The sequence below is a fragment of the Oncorhynchus gorbuscha genome, linkage group LG04 (assembly GCF_021184085.1).
Source record: "Oncorhynchus gorbuscha isolate QuinsamMale2020 ecotype Even-year linkage group LG04, OgorEven_v1.0, whole genome shotgun sequence".
NCBI lineage: Eukaryota > Metazoa > Chordata > Actinopteri > Salmoniformes > Salmonidae > Oncorhynchus > Oncorhynchus gorbuscha.
Window position 1 is genome coordinate 1,178,775 of NC_060176.1, and position 8,374 is coordinate 1,187,148.

The 8,374-nt window shown below is 46.6% G+C and overlaps 1 long non-coding RNA gene across 1 annotated transcript in view; it reads right to left on the reverse strand.

Moving 5' to 3' along the window:
* Nucleotides 1-3,386: 3,386 nt before the first annotated feature.
* Nucleotides 3,387-8,374, reverse strand: part of LOC124033509 — a 28,762-nt gene continuing 23,774 nt past the window's right edge. Inside the window, exon 3 of the long non-coding RNA XR_006838392.1 lies at nt 3,387-3,505. This is a non-coding gene — a long non-coding RNA (uncharacterized LOC124033509). The remainder of the gene's footprint in view (nt 3,506-8,374) is intronic.

The following is an 8,374-nucleotide window of genomic DNA, read 5'->3' on the forward strand; positions in this document are numbered from 1 at the left end:
GTCACCATTCGAATGCGTACTGGGCTACCAGCCGGTCCTGGCTCCGTGGCATCAGAGTCAGACCGAGGCTCCTGCAGTGGAGGAGTGGGTACAGCGCTCTAGAGAGACCTGGCGGGCAGTCCAGGATTCTCTCAGGCAGGCCAGTGAACGGCAGAAGAGAGACGCTGACCGCCACCGCAGCGAGGCAACGGTGTTCGCACCAGGGGACAGGGTCTGGCTCTCGACCCGAAACCTGCCCCTCCGCCTGCCCTGCCGGAAGCTGGGGCCGCAGTGTGTGGGGCCATTTAAAGTCCTGAGGAGGATAAACGAGGTGTGTTATAGATTGCAACTTCCCTCTTATCATCGTATTAACCCCACGTTTCATGTGTCTCTCCTCAGGCCGGTGGTAGCTGGTCCCCTACAAGACAGTGAGGTACCGGAGGTCCCTCCACCCCCTCTGGACATCGAGGGGTCCCCGGCGTACACAGTACGAGCTATTCTGGACTCGAGACGCCGGGTGAGGGGCCTGCAGTATCTCGTGGACTGGGAGGGGTACGGTCCGGAGGAGAGGTGCTGGGTACCGGGGAGGGACATTTTAGATCCTTCCCTCTTGAGGGATTTCCATCGCCTCCACCCGGATCGCCCTGCCCCTCGTCCTCCGGGTCGTCCTCGGGGGGGTACTGTCACGAACCTTGCTGAAGATGGTGCCTCTTCCTGTTCGGGCGGTGCTCGGCGGTCGTCGTCGCCGGCCTATTAGCTACCATCGATTCCCTTTCCATTTGTTTTGGGTAATTGGGTACACCTGTTTTGTATTAGGGTTTGTTTGTAGGGTATTTAAGGGCACTAGGCCCGCTGGGTAGTTGTGCGGGCTTGTTTGTGTTACTCTGTGTTTGATGGTGTGAGTTATTTGTGTATTTATTCTCCGGACTATTTTGTCCTGTTGTTTGGACTGGTAACTTATATACGCCCTGTGTGTTGGCGTGACTGTTTTGTTGCGCTGGGGAATAAATTTGAAAGAAAGACTGAACCCTGCTCTCTGTGCCTGATTTCACCCACCACTCCTAGTTGATCGTAACACTGTGTGTGAAAACCTCCTCCCAGTGAACACATAGTCAGCGTATGAGACCGACGTGGGAATTGAACCGACAACCTTGATCTTCCCGCAGCCAGCACCACAGCATCACTGAGCCACCTGGCAGCAGTCCCAGTGACCAGACAATGTCTGGCTTAGCCACACATACCCCATGAATTCACTACCTAGCAGCTTTCATCCCACACACACTAACACTGAAAAACCCAAAACAAGACTCCAACGAACACTATGCAGACTATAGTCTATAGATACTACAGATATATCAGCCATGTTAATGTAGCTCAGGTGTAAGTCATGAACTGGTTTAGTCACACATCCACTAACACAGAGAAACCCAAAACAAGACTCAAATGTACAGACTATCCACCGTGTCTGTGTAGCTTAATGCAGCTCTATCATTCATCCAGACATGTCTAAGTCAGGAACATGAACAGCATTAGACACACATCCTCAACAAGAGAGAGACAGAAGCATCTAATTCTACAATCTTGGACTTAACATGACTGCATCACTCAAGACTAGGGGAGACAGGCTGAATCATTCGTGAAGTTTTCAACAAAGAGTCAAACATACTGTGTACCGGTACTCAAAAAATAAAAATTTATGGAATCTCCCAAAAGACCAAAAGCAAGCTTTGACAAATCCTGAATGAGGTCAAAATGTGTCAGCTTTAAAAATAAATAAGAAAATACAGTATTTTTGGGAGATGCCATTACATGGAATATATGACATTCCCCAGGTAAGCACCCCATTCCATACAAATCCTCCTAGTAGCACTGGAATATCTAAACTGAACATACTGAGTCAGGGGCGCCATGTTCCCCCCCACATTCTGAAATAGCATTTTTGTCCCCCACAGTTTTAAGATTGGAATGTGATACAAAACGAGGTAATGGTGTGCTTTAGGACCATGTGGACGCCTCCGAGGAGTCGGATAGGCTGTTTGGAATGTTAATCTGACTGTATTTATAAAAATAAAATGAAATAACTTTTTATTTGACTTTCACCCTTCTAAAACCAAAGTTGCGCTCCTGTACTGTATTTGATACTGAGTCCCCACCCAGTCCTAAGTCAAGTCCCTATAGCAGCAGGTTTGGGGACCGACATGGTCACAGTGATGTTGCTGACTGAATCATCCTGGTTGAATGATTCTCAGTATCAGCAGGGAATAAGCAGGGAATCCTGCGTTCTACAGCCGGGATTTCTGGGAAACTTGGGAAAGTTACCAGAATTTTGCAACCTTAATAGTTAATAGTAATAGTCAACACTGATTCAGTCAGTTGTAATGTGATAGGTTGTGATAATGTGAGGGACCACCACCTTCCCATCTCCAGTACAGGGTCCATCTCTACAGAAAGGTTATGGCCTGAAAACATGTGTTTTAAAGGAAATGTCTCATTACTGTGTGCCTAAAAAATGGGACAGATATTCTGTCAGGCTCTGCCTCTTTATACCACTTGTTCTCTCTTCAATAGCCTCTCTGGCATTTAACTGCATGTCTGAAATTCACAGACAAATGTAATGCCATCTTTCATCTCTATTCAACTACTAACCCATGGGCCAAGTGACAGACCAGTATTTTCTATTGAATTGGGTGCTTCAAAAAAAGTACTGGGCCATGGAACCATACAAATTACAGACCAATCATTCAGGAGAAATCCAACGTGAAACATGCAGACATGTTTCTGCGTATAATTAGGGATCATTTGTCCTGATATTGGTCAGATGTGAGCTTTTCAAAACATCATGTCCTCAACATTTTAACCAGAATGTTGTGGTTCCTGATCCAAAAGGACAAATTGAGAGCAAAAAAACAAGATATCTTTATTATCCTGAGCTCTTCAGCCCAACGCCAGATGGATCAGCAGGAGCTCACTGCTTTATTCAATCAAACTGGAGAAAATGTTCCACATTTCAGAAGATGCAGAGAGAAGAATGAATGAATGCATTGTATCCTGGTCCACTCAATATCTTCTCACATAGTGTATACTATAGAAAAAGACATTGGGGACTTTTCCTACTGCTTATAAATAGTTGTTCTTTTGACATGTCATGTGTGTCTCATTTGTTGTCTACACCCCAAAAACATCCCATCTTTCTCTCACTTACTCCCACACGTCACTCACAGCAGACTCACTCAGAGGATCAGGTTTTCCATTGTGTGTGTGTGTGTGTGTGTGTGTGTGTGTGTGTGTGTGTGTGTGTGTGTGTGTGTGTGTGTGTGTGTGTGTGTGTGTGTGTGTGTGTGTGTGTGTGTGTGTGTGTGTGTGTGTGTGTGTGTGTGTGTGTGTGTGTGTGTGTACCCACCTGGTCGTCGTATCTGTAGGTAAGGAACTGGTCCTCGGTAGCGTCCTCCAGGAAACTTCCCTGAGGGGACAGAGCAAACTCAGGCAGGAACACGGCACCCTGGGTCTGGCTCTGGGTCGCTCCACACTGGGGAGACAGGAGGTAGAAAATAAAAAGATGAATAGAAAACTTGAAATCCCCCAAGAAGAGATAACTCTTCCCCAAGAAGAGATCCCTGGTAACTCTGTTCCCCAAGAAGAGATCCCTGGTAACTCTGTTCCCCAAGAAGAGATCCCTGGTAACTCTGTTCCCCAAGAAGAGATCCCTGGTAACTCTGTTCCCCAAGAAGAGATCCCTGGTAACTCTGTTCCCCAAGAAGAGATCCCTGGTAACTCTGTTCCCCATGAAGAGATCCCTGGTAACTCTGTTCCCCATGAAGAGATCCCTGGTAACTCTGTTCCCCATGAAGAGATCCCTGGTAACTCTGTTCCCCAAGAAGAGATCCCTGGTAACTCTGTTCCCCAAGAAGAGATCCCTGGTAACTCTGTTCCCCAAGAAGAGATCCCTGGTAACTCTGTTCCCCAAGAAGAGATCCCTGGTAACTCTGTTCCCCATGAAGAGATCCCTGGTAACTCTGTTCCCCATGAAGAGATCCCTGGTAACTCTGTTCCCCATGAAGAAATCCCTGGTATCTCTGTTCCCCATGAAGAGATCCCTGGTAACTCTGTTCCCCAAGAAGAGATCCCTGGTAACTCTGTTCCCCAAGAAGAGATCCCTGGTAACTCTGTTCCCCAAGAAGAGATCCCTGGTAACTCTGTTCCCCAAGAAGAGATCCCTGGTAACTCTGTTCCCCATGAAGAGATCCCTGGTAACTCTGTTCCCCAAGAAGAGATCCCTGGTAACTCTGTTCCCCATGAAGAAATCCCTGGTATCTCTGTTCCCCATGAAGAGATCCCTGGTAACTCTGTTCCCCAAGAAGAGATCCCTGGTAACTCTGTTCCCCAAGAAGAGATCCCTGGTAACTCTGTTCCCCAAGAAGAGATCCCTGGTAACTCTGTTCCCCAAGAAGAGATCCCTGGTAACTCTGCTCCCCAAGAAGAGATCCCTGGTAACTCTGTTACCAAAGAAGAGATCCCTGGTAACTCTGATAGAGGTTTTATCTGAATAGAGCTAATGATGTGGGCGGCAGGGTAGCCTAGTGGTTGGACTAGTAACCGAAAGGTTGCAAGTTCGAATCCCCGAGCTGACAAGGTACAAATCTGACGTTCTGCCCCTGAACAGACAGTTATCCCACTGTTCCTAGGCCGTCATTGAAAATAAGAATATGTTCTTAACTGACTTGCCTAGTAAAATAAAGGTAAAATAAAAATAAATAAAAATAAATGTGAACTTCTCCCAACACACACACACGAGCACGCATGTGTGTCATCACTGTGCAAATGTGCCGAGCAACATTCACTCCTCTCAGCTGCAGACTCCCTATCCAAGACGACGTAGTGCTAGTCACCGTATCTCTCAGAACAGACCGTAAATCACACTACTAATCTATGTGATGTTCATTAGAGGAGAGAAACCTGGACCTAAATCTTGTTTAATAATCAGATGCAGTGATATCGTCTCCGCAAGTAGACCAGGGTTGGTATCGTATTCACACTGTGTGTATACACAGGAGAGACTAGCTGTGCTCCAGCTAACATCACTGAATTCTGTGGCGAACACCGCATTCTTCCTGAAATTGTGCAAATCACACACACACACACACACACACACACACACACACACACACACACACACACACACACACACACACACACACACACACACACACACACACACACACACACACACACACACACACACACACACACACACACAAGCATACTCACACACATGTAGGGTACACACGCACACACACACACTGAGAAGAGAGTCAGACACACACTCTTTCATCAGTAACTTGGTGGGTGTCTGACAGGACACCAAAGAAGACACCAGCTGAGAGGCAGGACTTCAGTCTTCTCCCACTGAGCTGTCCTCCCGACAGGCACAACCCTGCACCCAGACTCCAGCCTAAACAAAGCCCATGTGTGAAGCCACCCCCCCTTCGTCCCCCACCCCACCCGGACACACAAAGCACACTGCCATCTGTAAGAACTGTGGTTGCTTCACAAATGGCACCCTATTCCCTATATAGTAAACTGGTTTTGACCAAAACTAAATGGGCGCTGGTCTAAAGTAGTGCACTATGAAAGGAATATGGATCCATTTGGGGTGCATCCTGTGACCCCCACCCTATATATAAGTCTGGACCAGAGGAACCTAAATAAACACAGACACACGTAAGTCCCTCAGGTGTCGACAGACATGACTTTTAAGTAGGGTGCCCATTCTGTCTGAAAGGGCCAAAACAGTAGTTACCCTGGAAACAGGCTGGCTGGTGGAGACACTGATGTTGTCAGATTCAGACAGCAGGCTCTGAGTCCACTGGGTTTGACAGGCATTACCACAGGCAGAGTAGAGCAGACACAATGTTGAGTCACTAAGAGACAAATATATACATATTGTTTATGATTCAGTGCAGTCGCTCCAAATACCATAGAATAATCAGAGAGAGCCTTCAGTCTCTGATCAAACTGGTCTTACACTACAGAAGAGGTTCTGTCTGGGCCATAAATTATAGAAAGTGCCTGTACCCTTCAACACACGTTCACACGTGCAAACACACACACGCACACACACACACACACACACACACACACACACACACACACACACACACACACACACACACACACACACACACACACACACACACACACACACACACACACACACACACACACACACACACACACACACACACACACACACACACTCTCCCGCTGTGAAGTCACTGGGTCATGGCGTAACAGCCCACCATAACAGCAAGACCTCTAATTGAGTTTACACACCACTAGAGTGACCGTGTCTGGGCTATCCTGCCCTTTGGAGGGCTGAGCTGGTCTCTCTCTCCCTCTCCCTTTCTGTCTCTCTCTCTCCCTCTCAGACTCTCTGTCTCTCTTTTCTGTCTGTCTCTTTTCTGTCTGTCTCTGTATCTCTATCTCTCTGTAACTCTCTTTCTCTCTCTCTGTCTCACTCTCCCTGTCTCTCAATCTCTTTTGCAAGGGTCATGCGTAAACACAACTAAGTATAGTTTACACAACACCCCAGAGTGTGTCTGTGTGTGTGTGTGTGTGTGTGTGTGTGTGTGTGTGTGTGTGTGTGTGTGTGTGTGTGTGTGTGTGTGTGTGTGTGTGTGTGTGTGTGTGTGTGTGTGTGTGTGTGTGTGTGTGTGTGTGTGTGTGTGTGTGTGTGTGTGTGTGACATGTGTGTGTGTTTGTGAGTGTGCGTGAGTGTGTGCGTGCACGTGTGTGTATGTATGTATGTATGTATGTATGTATGTATGTATGTATGTATGTATGTATGTATGTATGTATGTATGTATGTATGTATGTATGTATGTATGTATGTATGTATGTATGTATGTATGTATGTATGTATGTACAGTGGGGAGAACAATTATTTGACCTGCCAATTTGCAGGTTCTCCTACTTACAAAGCATGTAGAGGTCTGTCATTTTATCATAGGTACACTTCAACTGTGAGAGAGCGAATCTAAAACAAAAATCCAGAAAATCACATTGTATGATTTTTAAGTCATTTATTGCATTTTATTGCATGACATAAGTATTTGATCACCTACCAACCAGTAAAATTACGGCTCTCACAGATCTGTTAGTTTTCTTTAAGAATCCTCCTCTTCTCCATTCATTACCTGTATTAACTGCACCTGTTTGAACTCATTATCTGTATAAAAGACACCTGTCCACACACTCAATCAAACAGACTCCAACCTCTCCACAATGGCCAAGACCAGAGAGCTGTGTAAGGACATCAGGGATAAATTGTAAACCTGCACAAAGGCTGGGATGGGCTACAGGACAATAGGCAAGCAGCTTGGTGAGAAGGCAACAACTGTTGGCGCAATTATAGAAAATGGAAGAAGTTCAAGATGATGGTCAATCACCCTCGGTCTGGGGCTCCATGCAAGATCTCACCTCTTAAAGCATCAATGATCATAAGGAAGGTGAGGGATCATGGAACTACACGGCAGGACCTGGTCAATGACCTGAAGAGAGCTGGGATCACAGTCTCAGAAAACCATTAGTAACACACTACGCCGTCATGGATTAAAATCCTGCAGCGCCGCAAGAGTCCCCCTGCTCAAGCCAGCGCATTCCAGGCCCGTCTGAAGTTTGCCAATGACCATCTGGATGATCAGAGGAGGAATGGGAGAAGGTCTGATGAGACAAAAATAAAGCTTTTGGTCTAAACTCCACTTGCTGTGTTTGGAGGAAGAAGAAGGATGAGTACAAACACCATCCCAACTGTGAAGAACACCATCCCAACTGTGAAGAACACCATCCCAACTGTGAAGCATGGAGGTGGAAACATCATTCTTTGGGGATGCTTTTCTGCAAAGGGGACAGGACGACTGCACCGTATTGAGGGGAGGATGGATGGGGCCATGTATCGCAAGATCTTGGCCAACAGCCTCTCCTTCCCTCAAAGGCATTGAAGATGGGTCGTGGCTGGGTCTTCCAGAATGACAACGACCCGAAACACACAGCCAGGGCAACTAAAGAGTGGCTCCGTAAGAAGCATCTCAAGGTCCTGGAGTGGCCTAGCCAGTCTCCAGACCTGAACCCAATAGAACATCTTTGAAGGAGGAGCTGAACGTCGTATTGCCCAGCGACAGCCCCTGAAACCTGAAGGGTCTGGAGAAGGTCTATATGGAGGAGTGGGACAAAATCCCTGCTGCAATGTGTGCAAACCTGGTCAAGAACTACTTTAATATTATTTATTATTATTAGTTTTAAATGTAACCTTTATTTAACTTGGCAAGTCAGTTAAAAACAAATTCTTATTTTACAATAACCGCCAACCCTGGACAAACCCTCCCCCAATGAGCTGGGT